We start from the raw sequence: 15,969 nt of genomic DNA on the forward strand, positions 1-15,969 counted from the left end.
AAAAAGTCTTTCAAAAGGCTACTGCCCATTGACAATGTACCTCATTACCCATGAGCTTTGATGGAGATATACAAGGAGATTAATGCTGTTTCCATGCTTGCCAACACAAACATGAAATAGGAAGGAATAATTTGGATTTTCAAGTCTTATTATTTAATAAATACATTTTATAGGGCTATAGCTGCCATATATAGTGATTCCTCTGATGGATCTGGGCAAAGTGCATTGAAAAACTTATGGAAAGGATTCACCATTCTAGATGCCTTTAAGAACATTTGTGGTTTATGGATGGAGGTCAAAATATAAATATTAACAAATGCTTGGAAAAAGTTAATTCTAACCCTGTTGGATGTCTCTGAGGGATTTAAGACTTCAGTAGAAGTACCTGCAGATGTGAGAGAAATAGCAAGGGAACTAGAATTAGAAGCGGAATTCCTGACTAAGTTGGTATACTCTCATGATAAAATTGAATGGATGAGGAATTGCTTCTTATGAATGAGTAAAGAGTAACTAAGTTTCTTACAATAGAAACTACTCCTAGTGTAGATGCTGTGAACAGTTGTTGAAATGAAAACAAAGGATTTAGTGGTTACAAAAAGTTTGATGAAGCAGCAACAGGATCTGAGAGGATTGACTCTAATTTTGAAAGTTCGTCTGTTGGTAAAATGCTATCAGACAGCATCACACACTACAGTAAAAGAGAATAAAGTACCTAGGAATACAACTTAAAAAGGATGTAAAGGACCTCTTTAAGGAGAACTACAAACCACTACTCAACGAAATAAGAGAGGACACAAACAGATAGAAAAACATTCCATGCTCATGGTTAGGAAGAATCAATATTGTGAAAATGGCCATACCGCCCAAAGTAATTTAAAGATTCAGTGCTATCCCCATCAAACTACCTATGACCCTCTTCACAAAACTGGAAAAAACGACCTTAAAATTCCTAGGGAACCAAAAGGGAGCCCGCATAGCCAAGTCAGTTCTAAGCAAAGAGAACAAAGCTGGAGGCATCATGCTACCTGACTTCAAACTATACTACAAGGCCACAGTTATCAAAATAGCACGGTACTGGCACCAAAACAGAGATATGCACCAATGGAACAGAACAGAGGCCTTGGAGGCAACACTACACATCCATAACCATCTGATCTTTGACAAACCTGACAAAAACAGACAATGGGGAAATGATTCCCTGTTTAATAAATTGTTTGGGGAAAACTGGCTAGCTATGTGCAGAAAGCAGAAATGGGACCCCTTCCTGACACCTTACACTAAAATTAACTCTAAATGGATTAGAGACTTAAACATAAGCCCTAACACCATAAAAACCCTAGAAGAAAACCTAGACAAAACCATTCAGGATATAGGCATAGGCAAGAACTTCATGACTAAAACACCAAAAGCAATGACAACAAATGCCAAAATAGAGAAATGGGATCTAATTAAACTCCAGAGCTTCTGTACAGTAAAAGAAACAGTCATTAGCATGAATCAGCAACCAACAGAATGGGAAAATAATTTTTACAATCTACCCATCTGACAAAGGGCTAAAATCCAGAATCTACAAAGAACTAAAACAGATTTACAGGAAAAAAAAGAAACCCATTCAAAATGGGTGAAAGATATGAACAGACACTTTTCAAAAGAAGATGTATATGAGGGCAACAAACCTATTAAAAATACTCATCATCACTGGTCATTAGAGAAATGCAAATCAAAACCACATTGAGATACCATCTCACACCAGTTAGAATGGCAATCATTAAAAAATCTGGAGACAACAGACACTGGAGAGTATGTGCAGAAATAAGAACAGTTTTACACTGTTGGTGGGAGTGTAAATTCGTTCAACCATTGTGGAAGACAGTGTGGCGATTCCTCAAGGACCTAGGAATAGAAATTCCACTTGACCCAGCAATCCCATTACTGGGTATATAACCAAAGGATTAGAAATCATTCTATTATGAAGACACATGCACACATACATTGACTGCAGCACTGTTTACAATAGCAAAGACCTGGAATCGACCCAAATGCCCATCCATGATAGTGGACAGGGAAAATGTGGCACATATACACCATGGAATACTATGCAGCCATAAAAAGCGATGAGTTCACGTCTTTTGTATGGACATGGATGAATCTGGAAACCATCATTGTCAGCAAACTGACACAAGAACAGAAAATCAGACACTGCATGTTCTCACTCATAGGTGGGTGTTGAACAATGAGAACACATGGACACAGGGAGGGGAGCATCACACACTGTGGTCTGTTGAGGGGGACTAGGGGATAGACAGTGGGGGTTAAAGAATTGGGGAGGGATAACATGGGGAGAAATGCCAGATATAGGTGATGGGGATGGAGACAGCAAACCACATTGCCTTGTATGTACCTGTGCAACAATCCTGCATGTTCTTCACATGTACCCCAGAACCTAAAATGCAATAAAATATATACATATATAAATTTAAAAAAAAAAGGAAAAGAGTAACCAGATTGTGGAGCATGTCAGTTGGCATCCTGAAGAGTGTGTATTTTATCCAGTAACTTAGTGATTCTCCTCTTTTGTATCCTCTAACACATTTGAAGAATGTGAGACTCTCCCATCAGAAACATCAGCTGTCTCTGGAAATGATACTAAGATGGTCACACATCAGAATCATAGAAGTTAATGTACAGTTTGAAAAAGTCCAGTGGGTGATTCAGATTCACTTCTAGTCTTTCCAATAGATTGAATATTGATAAGGAAATAGAGAAAGGATTTAAGCAAAGAATGAGTGTACATAATTGTATATTACCTTTGATATATAAATAATGTTACATGTATAATACTATCTTTCTGTCAATCTGTCTATTTATACATATTGCCATGGTTTTAGGATGATTATCAGCAGAGAAACCACTTAGCAGACTAATGAAATAGTCTATATTAGTGGTTATGAGGTCTGTCTGTCTGTGGAAATGTTCAGAAAACATAAAGGTGTGAATAAATTTAAGAGCTATGCAGGAGGTAGAATTAGCAAGATTTTACAACGAAATTATAAATAAAACTGGTAGGAATGACTCTCGGGTTTCTTGCCTGAAATCATTGTATCTGGAAATCAAAACTCTTCTTGAATTGAAGAAAAGTAATTTTGGTCATACAGGGGCAAAAATGGTATTACATGGACTTACAGAGTAAAGGAGAAAATGAGAGGTGTAATAGCAGCATATGTCTCTTAATGCGTGAGCATAGTTTGTATGTTTGTATATGCACATCAGTTTTTGTATCTTTAGACACAGACATACAGGATATTTGTTAGGACAATCTTGAGCATATCTGGCACTTGTGTCAATTCATCTGTAATCTTAAAATGAGTAATTGTATTCCAAAGCCTTCTTTCTGAAGAGTTTATAATCTCAACAGTAATATAAACTCTCAGATTTGAATTGACATCTCCTTTTCAAATCACAGTTGTTTCAATTTATGCTTTATAGTAAAATCTTATTATGGCATATATAAAGTACATTTCAGTGAATTTTTCCATCAGTCACTATAAGCTGTTGAACAGGGATATGTTGGCACTGTTTTCATTTGTCTCTTATCAAAAAGAAATATCAGAGTTTGCCCTGTGGAGTAAAAAGTAAAGAATAGATTTAGAATGATATTGATTTCTCTGAGAGTATAACTTTTATTGAAGAGCTATAACTCCCATGGTACTGTATTATGTTTGTAAAAGGAATTGAAGTTGTTTAAGGTTCTCTATGCTTTTTATTACAATTTATCCCATCAATGAAACTGCATAATTGATGCTCTACTCTGGGTCAGCCAAACAAGATTTTATGTAAAGAACGTTTTTAACATTAGGATTTCCAGTTTATAGTTTGTGAGTTTGTGGGTGTTTTTTGTTTTGAGGTCTTTTTTTCTTCTCACCAATTATCGATGACTTGCAACATGTAGCCATTTCTAATCACGCTTTATCATTTGTCAGAAAAAATCCTTATAGAATTACAGAGCAGGTGCAATGAGAGATTTATAGGTTGTTTTATATTATCTTGTGCACTTTAACACATCTGTTCTCTAGGTACTGCTAATACTTCAAACTTGCAATCATATTTGCAGCTGGTTTACTTCCCTTATGATTGGCTTGGAGGTCTTGGAGAAGAATGGTGCATGAATGAGGTGACAGGGGGAACAGGTAGGAGAAAACCAGCTGTGCACATTAATTTTTGAGGGTCACCCTGAAAGAGACCAATGAATAGGCAGGAGCTTTTATTACTTAACATGTAAGTAATAAGTAGAAAGCATGGTTGGTAGGTGTGTAAGATTCTCCGCGTGATTTGTTCATGGGAATAAATCCATCGATATACAAAATATTGTGGAGACAGACTGCTTTCGTAGAGTGACAAAAAATTATCCGTGAGACTGATAATTTTGTCATAAGAAACACACTGACTTTTATACAATTTTATATGCATATGCACATTTGAAACATTTTTATCAGTGATTTTTATTTGTAATATGTATCTAATTTTTAACATTAGGATTATTTTAAATTTCAACATTTAAAAATTTTGCATAATGTGGTTATTGTGCAAGAAAATCACTAAATATCAAATGTTAACTAAGTAATGGAAATAAGAATGTAGACCACTAAAAATTAAGAAATTGCAAACACTTTATAAACCTTGGCATAACAGATTTACCGCTATGAGAAACAAGGTAACACAGTAATAAAAAGACAGGCTCCTGAGATTTTCCTAAGTATGAATCCTGAACCCTCCTCTTAAGAGCTTGTGATGGCTGGGCTGAGTGTGGTGGCTCACACGTGTAATCCCAGATCTTTGGGAGGCCGAAGTGAGTGGGTCATCTGCAGTCAGGAGTTCAAAACCAACTTGATCAACATGGTGAATCCTGTCTCTCCTAAAAAATACAAAACAATTGGCCAGGCACCATGACTCATGCCTGTAATGCCAGCACTTTGGGAGGTCGAGGGGGCGGATCACCTGAGGTTGAGAGTTTGAGACCAGCCTGATCAACATAGAGAAATCCCGTCCCTACTAAAAGTACAAAACTTGCTGGACATGGTGATGCATGTCTGTAATCCCTCCTACTCAGGAGGCTGGGGCAGGAGAATCACTTGACTGGAAGGTGGAGGTTGCAGTGAGCTGAGATCACACCATTGAACTCCAGCCTGTGTGACAGAGCAAAACTCTGTCTCAAAAAAAAAAAAAAATAAAAATAAATAAATAAATACAAAAAATTAGCTGGGTGTGGTGGCACACACACCAGGAGGCTGAGGTAGGAGAATAGCTTGAACCTGGGAGACAGAGGTTGCAGTGAGCTGAGATCATGCCACTGTACTCCAGCTACCAAGCAAGACTGTGTCAAATAGGAAAGGGAAAGGAGGGGGAGGGAGAGAGGGGGAGGGGAGAGAGGGGGAGGGGGGAGAGGGGGAGGGGGGAAGAGGGGGTGAGGGGGGAAGAGGGTAAGGGAAGGGAATAGAAAAGGAAAGGAAAGGGGGGCCGGGCGCGGTGGCTCAAGCCTGTAATCCCAGCACTTTGGGAGGCCGAGGCGGGTGGATCACGAGGTCGAGAGATCGAGACCATCCTGGTCAACATGGTGAAACCCCGTCTCTACTAAAGATACAAAAAATTAGCTGGGCATGGTGGCACTTGCCTGTAATCCCAGCTACTCAGGAGGCTGAGGCGGGAGAATTGCCTGAACCCAGGAGGCGGAGGTTGGGGTGAGCCGAGATTGCGCCATTGCACTCCAGGTTGGGTAACAAGAGCGAAACTCCATCTCAAAAAAAAAAAAAAAGGAAAGGAAAGGAAAAAGGAAAGGAAGATGAAAGGGAGGCAGGGAGGGAAGGAAGGAGGAAAGGAGGGAAGGAAGGAGGAAGGGAGGGAGGGAGGGAGGGAGGGAGGGAAGGAAATAAGCTCATGAGTAGGGGCAAATAGCAGCTTACCTCTCTCAACCTGAGTTTCCTCTGCAGCAAAAAAATAATAATAATATCCATATTGCAGGATTTTATGTGCATTAAAAAGGATCAGTTATACTAATACTTAGAGAACTATCTTGTACATGTACATACATGTTAGATGTTATTATCATTATCAATATTGACAGATATAAGGTATGAGATGGCCTTTCTTACAAACATTTGTATATGTATCAGGTTGGTGCAAAAGTAATTGTGGTTTTTCATTGCTTTTGATGGCCAAAACCACATTACTGTTGCACCAACCTAATAACATGTTGCCAACTTAGATATGCCTTGATCAATATAATTAACATATAAATATAGTACTCTCCTGAGGCTTATGGTCAATACACTTCTAGCTGAAGCTTCTTTCCTGAGCTCTATATGCATATCCATCTACCTGATAGGCTCTTTCTTGCATGTCTCAGGCATTTCTTTATAGCAGTGGAAGAACAATTAGGCTATTGCTATAAAGAAAGATCTGGCCAGGCACGGTAGCTCACCCCTCTAATTCAGCACTTTGGGAGGCCAAAGCAGGTGAATCACGAGGTTAAGAGATCAAGACTATCCTGGCCAACATGTATATATACACAAAAAATTAGCTGGGCATGGTGGTATGTGCCTGTAGTCCCAGCTACTCCGGAGGCTGAGGTAGGAGAATCTCTCACCTGGGAGGTGGCGGATGCAATGAGAGTGGAGATCAAGCCACTGTACTCCAGCCTGGTGACAGAGGGAGACTCTGTCTCAAAAAAAAAAAAAAAAAAAGAAAGAAAGAAAAAAATACCTGAGACTGGGTAATTTATAAATAAAAGAGGTTTAATTGGCTTACAGTTCTGCAGACTATACAGAAAGTATGGTGCCCGCACCTGCTTCTGGGGAGACCTCTGGGAGCTTTTACTCATGCTGAAAAGCAAAGCGGGAGCTTCCATGTCACATGATGAAATCAGGGCCAAGAGAGAGAGACTTGGGGAGGTGCCACACGCTTTAACAACCAGATCTCATGAGAATTCACTCACTACTGTGAGGACAGCTTGAAGCCGTGAGGGATCTGCTTTTATGACCCGAGCATCCCCACCAGGTCCTACCTCCAACACTGGGGATTACATCCCAACATGAGATTTGGAGGAGACATCCAAAATAAATCAGCCTCTGTCTCTACTTATCATTTTCATATAAAATCGTCTACTCTTCCAAGTACCATCATAAACATATGTATCATCTAAGCCAAGACATACACTAATTATCCCACACTCTTGAGTTTCTTCCTTTCACCCATTAACCAACCAACTTCTGTTCATTCTGTTTCAAAATTGTTCTCTTTGATTTTTGTCCATCATCTCTACTGTTAATAACTCTACCCTATTTCAGTTATTTCTTTCTTTTTCTATTTCTTTCTCTGTCACCGTTCCTTTTTTCCTTCGTCCTTTTATTTTTCTGATCCTTAATAGCTGAGAAAGACCCAGCCTGGTTCACTTTTTGGGGAAGATCTGCATTGTATTAATTAGTTCCACTGAGAAGCCCAAGCCCTGAAAATATTTTATGTCTATGTATTTTTTAAATGCCCACATGAAAGTTTGTGCATCACCACAGTCAAAATGCAGAATTTCTAACTGCAAAGATCTCTCCAATTGTGCTAACATAGCCACACGTACTTCAGGTGCGGCTATGGCCCTTTCCCCACCTTCAACCCTGACTTCCCTAAACCTTTAACAAGCATTAATCTGTTTTTCATTTTAGCCGTCTGGTCGTTTCAATTTATTATATAAAAAAGTGTGCAGCCTTTAGGAACTTTCCTTTTGCACTCGGCATAGGTGTTCCAGTTCTGGCATTGCTAATTTCTTATAACTTTGAGTCAATTAATTAAACATTCTGTATCTCAGTGTCCTCATTTGAAAATTGAAATCATATTAGCATAAAACTCAATGAACTATAAATAAAAATAAAGGAGATAATAAAAGTAAAAGTAAAAAGTTTTCAGCATTCTAAAAACCACTTAGTCATTGCTCAATAAATGTGAAGATATAAATTATCTTGAGAATCTTTGCCAATTAAAACATCTTTAATATTAGTTTAGTCTTAAGTGTCCATACTATATTCTAATTCTATTCAAATTGATAATCCAAGAAAAGTTTAAGTGAAAAATGTTTTGAGCATCAGGATGCTTGATTAATTGAAAGGTTTTATGCACCAGTCTCCTGAAGTGATAGTACACCATATGTCAAAGGATTTATTCTCTCATGCCCAAGTTAATGCCGTAATTATATTTTTACAAAAGTTAGTTCTATCCCTTTTGAGTATGAATAAAGATGAAGATGAAGACAAAGGTGAGAAAATGCTTGCAATTTCTTGCTAGTGATAGAGCCACACAGTTTTTATATTGAAGTAAAATACTTTCAAATCCTTATTAAATGAAGGTAAGCATGATTTACAACCTGCTTCAAGAGAGCTGTCATCTTTTGACAAGTGGAAAATGGAATAAACAGAATATCAGGACTCAGAAATTTAATAATGCCTTAATTATCTGCAGGAAATGATTTTAAGGGCCATAAATTAAAAAATAAGTTAGAGTGACGCTAAAGTTACCTTGAATATTTATTGAGTTTCAGTTTATCCTCTGTATATTTTGAAATGTTAAAATCTAAGTATTTTTTATTTAAGTAACATGTACTTACAGACAAGTAATTTAAGTTCTAATCAGGTAATGAATAATTTGCCTAGAAAGTCACAAAAACTATATTCAGTTTAAAACACACGGTGACTTTTATTTCTATACAAGATGAAGTAACAGAGATAGGATTTGCTTCCCCCCATGATGCAAGAAGAAACCTAACCAAAGCATATCATAAGAAAATTTGTCAAATCAGTGATAAAGAAAATAATTTTAGGCCAGTCAAAACAAAGAGACATTGCTTAGATAAAGATAAAGATGACAACATATTTCTTATTGAAATAACGTAAGTTGAAAAAATAGTGGGAAAGCATATGTAAAATAATAAAAGCAAGACTTCAATTCTAGAATTTTATAACCAGTCAAAACATTCCTCAAATGAAGATAAAACAAAATATTTTCCAAACTATAAATGCTGGAAGTATTCATCACTAGCAGATTCAGAATACAATAAATGTTAATGAAAATTATTTAGGCAGAATGAATTACCAGAAATTGTAAGTACCTTCGTAAATAGATGTATTATTTCTTAAGAGATAATTTACTACTTAACATAAATAATAAAACGAATTGTGAGATACTATTTTTAAGCCACAGGCATCAAGACAGCATCGACTGGAGTAAGGTGAGGCAAATGTGTCTATAGAACATAGTAGAGATTCCAGAAACTGATATACCCTGATATGGACAACTACGTGATTTTTGACAAAGGTGAAATGGAAGTTGAATGATAAAAGGATAATCTTGTCAATGGATAATGCTAAAACAATTGAATACCCATGTGCCAAAATGTTAACTTGCATCCATACCTCATATCATATGGAAAAATTAATTCAAAATGAATCATAAACCTGAATGTAAAATCTAAAACAAAAACTTTTAAAACAACGTGGAAGAAAATCTTTATGACCTTTGACTAAACAGAAAACTCCTAGATATGACACCAGTGGCACAATTCATAAAAAAGAAAACTTCTCATTTGTAATTTCTCAAAATTAAAAGTTTCTCCTTTTCCAAAGATACTCTCAAGAGAAAGAAAAGATAGTTCAGAGACCATCAGAAAACATTTGCAGTGCATATATCAGATACAGGTCTTGAATCCAGAATATGTAAAAATCTCATAAAAACAAGTGAAAACAAATAACCCAATTGTTTAAAAAAAGGTAAATTTTGAACAGACATTTTATTTTTAAAAGACATACAGATGATTAATAAGCACATGAAATATGCTCCAAATCTCTAGTCATTAAGAAAATTAAGAAAGCAATTAGATAGTACTAAGAATTCATTAAGAGAGCAAAAATAAATTATTTTTTATTTAGTCTTGTAAACTCAAGTCTTGAATAATCAAGAGTTTGCAAGACTAAATAAAAATTACTGTTTTATTTCCACTTTTCTAATGAATATACAAGACTATGAAAAACTTTTTTTAAATTTTAGCTCTCATTATTATACAAGAGTTTGCAAGAATATGGAGAAACTAGAACTTTCATATGCTCTTGGTAGAATGTGAATTCATCCATCCACTTGGGAAAACAGTTGGTAGTCTCTTTAAGTTATTTATATACATACAGAAGAGAAAGAAAAGCATATGTCCAGAAAAAATTGTAAATAAATATTCATAGCAACTTCATTTATGTTAGTCAAGAACCGAAAACCATTCAAAATCCATTATTGAATGAATAGATAAACAAATTAGAATATGCAGACAATAGAAAATCACTCACCAATAAAAAGAAATATATTTTGTGACATTTTACAACATGAATGAATCTCATAATGTTGAATGAATCTCAAAATATTTAAACTCAGAGAACAAAGCCAGGTTAAATAAAAATACCTTATGAAGGTGATTGTTATGTTCCTATCTTACTTTGGTAATGATTTTGCAGGTGTTTTCAGATATTTAAAATTATCATATTGTATAATGTTAATATGTGTAACTCATTTTATATCAATTATGCCTTAATAAAGCTGACAACAATATATTTTTAAAAAACACATTGAGAAATGTTTTGGATTTTTTGATTCTCCTGAAGAAATTTAACAAATTTTGAGGGGAAAAAAGCTAAGATAATTATTCTAGTTTTTATCCTGGGCCATTAAGACAATACTAAAAAATGATGTTTTTTAAATCAACTTCATGGATTTGGCTACGGTACATTTCAATTTTTTTTATGGTATTTTATTTTTTTGAGACAAAGTATTGCTCTGTCACCCAGGCTTAACTACAGTGGTATTTTCGTGGCTCACTGCAGCCTCTGCCTCCCAGGTTCAAGTGATGCTTGTTCCTTGGCCTCTGGAATGGCTGGGATTATAGGCATGTACCACCCATACTTGGCTAATTTTTGTGTTTTGAGTAGAGACAAGGTTTCACCATGTTGACCAGGCTGATCTTGAACTCCTGACCTTCAGTGATCCTCCGGTGCTGGGATTATAGGCATGAGCCACTGTGCCAGGTCTAGGATACATTTTATTATTAAAGGCACATATGAATATATCTGAAGACATAACCTATGCTGAGGATAATAAAATATATGCCCAATTCTTCAAATAAAATATTATTAAAATATCATAACAAGTGTTAGGAGACATATTAAATGAGTTGATATGTTAGAACACAGTCCTCTGATTTTTTTTTTTTTTTTTGAGATGGAGTTCCTCTCTTGTTTCCCAGGTTGGAGTGCAGTGGCGCAAATTCGGCTCACTGCAACCTCTGCTTCCCAGGTTTAAGTGATTCTCCTGCCTCAGCCTCCCAAGTAACTGGGTTACAGGCATGTGCCACCATGCCTGGCTAATTTTTGTATTTTTAGTAGAGACAGGGTTCAGCATGTTGGTCAAGCTGGTTTTGAACTCCTGACTTCAAGTAATCCACCCGCCTCGACCTCCTAAAGTTCTGGTATTACAAACATATATTGTATAAATACATAATATGTGTTTATATTTATATTATAAAATATACTTTATATATTTTACTCTATATATTTTGTAAATTACTGACAAAAATCATTCCTTTTGAGAATGATGAAAAGACGTATGGTATAAAGGAAAAGTCCTGGACTAGGTACCCATTAATGTAAACTATGGAACTTTGGAGAAGTTAATGTTTCAGAATTTCTTCTTCCTATCTATAAAATTAGAGGATTAAAAGTGTCTGAAAAAACCAGGAAGTTTCATAAACAAATCTACAAATTATAATTTGATTTTTAAATCATCAAAGCTGTAAGATGAATATAGATTGTGTTTTAGTGTGTGTACACATGCTCACAGGTGCTTATTTTAGTTTGACGATTACAGTCAGAACTAAAGTAGACCGTAAGGGTCAACTATCAGTTCAGAATGAAAATGAAATAAAGATTACAAGAAACATTTTCTGCCTTTCTTAAGTACTAAAATATTTATACTTTATAGACTGCATGTTATATGGGAAAATGTATCTCTTACACTGTTTTGTAATAGATATCAAGGTGGAATCACCTTTTATAATGAAAAAAATAACCACAGTAACCCTTGTATATTTAATGTATGTAAACTTTAGTACGTTGTAGAAATACTGAAGGCAACTAAAAATAGAATTTCAGATCATATTACTTTAGTTTTCAAAATAATATTTTTTTAAAAATTTCCTTTCTGAAAAGACAGTCATATTATTTCTTAAAGAGTAAACTACTATTCAGTAGCTGAAGGATAATCTGTAGGTTTGTTCTTATCTTTAAAGAGCTGTACTCATCAGAAAGCACTCAACTCACAGCATGGGCAGCATCAGCATGCTGTAACCTGAATCAAGAATAATGGCATTTTAATAACTCCCTTTAATGTGTTCATAATGATTTCTCAAGAAGAATTTTAGAAATGACATGGAGCAATTTTCTTTCTGTTGATTTTCAGTTTAAGAGGTATTGGCTCTGGGCTTAGAAGGAATTTAGATTATGCTCTTTTTCTTCTATTTTGCATTCTTCAGTCTCTACTTTGGGGACTACCTAATTGACTTAATTTATTTTCCAAACAATTCTTAACTAAAACACAATTATTTTGAAATTTTAGAAATTCAAAACAACCAAAAGAAAAAAAAAAAGAAATTCAATACAACTCACATGTTTCATTTTAACAGGACTTCTTTCTTTGGGGACCATGACTGATATTGCTTACGTGGCACCCAGACAATCACAGCATTCAAGCTTCTAAGTTTATTCATTAAAGAATTTTGATACTCTAGGCACTATCGGTTCTTCATGCTTACTATTATCAGCAAGTGTACCCCTTCCCATACATATACACCAAAAAATAAATATCAATAGAGGGCTAGATAAAGATCTGAAAAATACTGATAAACCTGATTCAACATTTATTTGCTCCTTGATCTTGTGTTGGGGTACGAGTAATAAATGATAGAAAATGTAGCTCACATAAAAATCAAATTGTAAATACGTGCCAGTATTCTACAATAAATCAAAATTATGCAAGTGAAGTAAAGAGCATTACAGATTTTTATTGTATTTTATTTCTATTTTCTTTGTGTGCCCTTCCCCTCTCCACTTTTAGAGTTCTTTATTGGGGTAATAGTCAGGGGTGGAGAGTTGTATCTTTGTAAAGTAGTGTAAGGAAAATACTTTGAAGTCTGTTAATTTATGTAAAAACTTTTCCCTCCCTCTCTTTGCAAAATCAAATTACATTGCTAATTAATGTAAGAAACATAAGAAAGATCTAAGATTACTCTAAGGAAGAGAAAAATATAACACTTAGATTGCGAGTTTCCATAACATATACTTCAGAGGATGCTGATGATCATCTTTGCATATCTCACATTCAGGGATATCACCATCAAGAAGCTTTTTGGAATTCTGTGTTCTGTTCTTCATAAAAATCCCATGATACTTCCCAGCGGAAGACACCATTTTTGAGAAAGAATTTCTCCCTAAAGGATACTGGCAACTCACAAAAACTAAATTTTTATAAGTTTCATACAAAAAATTTCATACATATGTAACCAGCCTGTGGCATAAGAAAAGCAACCTCTCCAGCATCCAGAATGATCTTTTGTTTTCCTTCCCATCACTGCCTTCCATCAACATCCTGACTTCTAACAGTGTGTATTAAATTTGCCCACTCTTGCACTTCATATAAATAGAATCAAATTGTGTCAGGGGTCCCCAAGAGTATACTCCAACGTGATGATTTGCTAAGAAAGACTCACAAGAATCAGAAGCTAATTTTACACACACGTACAATTTACTATACCAAAGAGATACAAATTAAAATCAGTAAAGGAAAAGATCAGATGGGACAAAGTCCAGGAGAAACCAGATACTCACTTCCAGGTGTTTTCTTTCAGCAGAGTTGCATCGGGGCATATGGAATCTCACCTGAGCCTTGATGTCCAGAGTTTCTACTGGGACCAATGACAGCATGACTGACCTTAGCTACTCAGAGAAAAAGCAGGCATTCACTATAAGTCATATTGTTAGGATAAAATTATCTGGCCACACTAGTACATTGTGGCCCAAGCCTTCAGGCATGCAGAAACACTCTTATCACACAGAGTATTTTAAGGGCTCAGAGCTTATTTCCAGGAGTTGACCAAGCCACAGTCATGCAGACAAACCTTTTAAATGTTCAGGGTTTGAGTATCGCAGACCTGCTGCATTAACCTTTTCTTGCTTGCTCTTACTGTTTTAGTATTCCACTGTTTGTACATATCACAATTTATTTATCCATTCTTCTGTTGATGGGTATTTGGTTAGGTTATCTTTTTATTTGTTGTGAATCATGCTGACATGAACATTTTAGTATGGGGCATTTTTTGGTTAAAATATATATGTATTTCAAATGAGTGTATACCTAGCAACAGATTTGCTATATTATAGAGTATGCATATATTAATCCTATGTAAATACTCCTAAGAGATTTTCCGAATTGGCTATATAGTTTTATATTTGCACACCCAGTGGGCAAAGCTTGGTTGTACCACATCCAATATCTGGACTTATCAGTCTTTCATTTTAGATATTCTGTTAGATATGTAATTGCCTTCACACGTTTTCTGGTGCTATAACAGAATACCTGAGACTGGATAATTTATAAAGAAGAGATGGTTTATTTAGCTTATGGTTCTGGAGGCAGGGACGTGCAAGATTGGGTGGCTGCCTGTGGTGGGGGCCTCACCGTTATGTCCTAACATAGTGGATTGCATCACATCGTGGAAAAGTAGAGGGGAAATGGGCTTGCAAAAAGGGCAAAACATGAGAGGGGGGTGGTTTGACAGCTTATTATATTAAGTTTTCAATTTCCTGCCATGAATATCATAAAATTTTTCATTTATTGAGATCTTTATTGCCTCTGTGAAAGTATCCTTTTATACATTTTTAAGGCTTATTACTAGATTTTTAAAACTATGTTTCTGTAAACACTCTTTTTCTTTAAATAGTATTTTTTATTTTTTGTTGCAGATATATAAAAATTCAATTAATTTTTTTGCATACCCATTGATCTTGCTAAATTTACTTATTAAGTCTAATTATATGTAGGTTCTTCAGAAGCTCTTTTAATATGACATCATCATATACATCTTTGTTTTTCCTTTCCTATTCTTATTTGTTTATTTATTTGCCTTATTACACAGGCTAGGACCTTGAGTGCAATATGGAATAGAAGTGGTGTTATTAGGCATTCTTGTTTTGTTCCTAATCTCAGAGGGGTTTCTCAAATTGATCACTTGCTATGGGTTTTTGGTGGGTATTTTTCATTAGAGATTAGCAAACCACCTTGCCACGTATGTACCTATGCAACCATCCTGCATGATCTGCACGTCTCCCCCAGAAACTAAAGTACAGTTAATAAAAAAAAGAAAGCTCTCTTCTATTTCTAATTTGTTAGAAGTTTTTTGGGGGGTCATGATGGTTAACTTTATTCAAAAACTGTTTCTATATCTAAGAGACATGTGTATAGTCTACTTTTTATAGTAAATGTAGTAAGTTACATTGATTTATTTAGAAAATTTTAAATCATATCTGGAGTAAAATCTACTTCACTGTGATGAATTCTCCTTTTATATATTACATTTGATTCATTAATATGTTATTAAGTATGTTTGCATCTATGTTTGTGAGAGATAGTTATCTGTATTTTTTTCCCCTTTTTGGGTCTTTGTAAATATGAGAAACAATGTTACAGTGACCTCATAAAAAGAGTTAAAGGTTTTTTTTTTCACTATTTTGTTGATGAGTTTGTGAAGGATTGTTATTTCTTCCTCAAATGTTTGAAAGCAATTCGTCTCTGAAATCATTTGGGACTGGCTTTTTTCTTTTTAAAAATGGATTCAATGTCTCTAAT

The 15,969-nt window shown here is 35.2% G+C and overlaps 1 long non-coding RNA gene across 1 annotated transcript in view; it reads left to right on the forward strand.

Annotated features, from left to right (window-relative positions):
* Nucleotides 1-15,969, forward strand: part of LOC141580104 (uncharacterized) — a 555,778-nt gene that overhangs the window by 15,221 nt on the left and 524,588 nt on the right. The gene's annotated exons all lie outside the window — the stretch shown is intronic.

The sequence above is a fragment of the Saimiri boliviensis genome, chromosome 10 (assembly GCF_048565385.1).
Source record: "Saimiri boliviensis isolate mSaiBol1 chromosome 10, mSaiBol1.pri, whole genome shotgun sequence".
In the NCBI taxonomy this organism is placed as follows: domain Eukaryota; kingdom Metazoa; phylum Chordata; class Mammalia; order Primates; family Cebidae; genus Saimiri; species Saimiri boliviensis.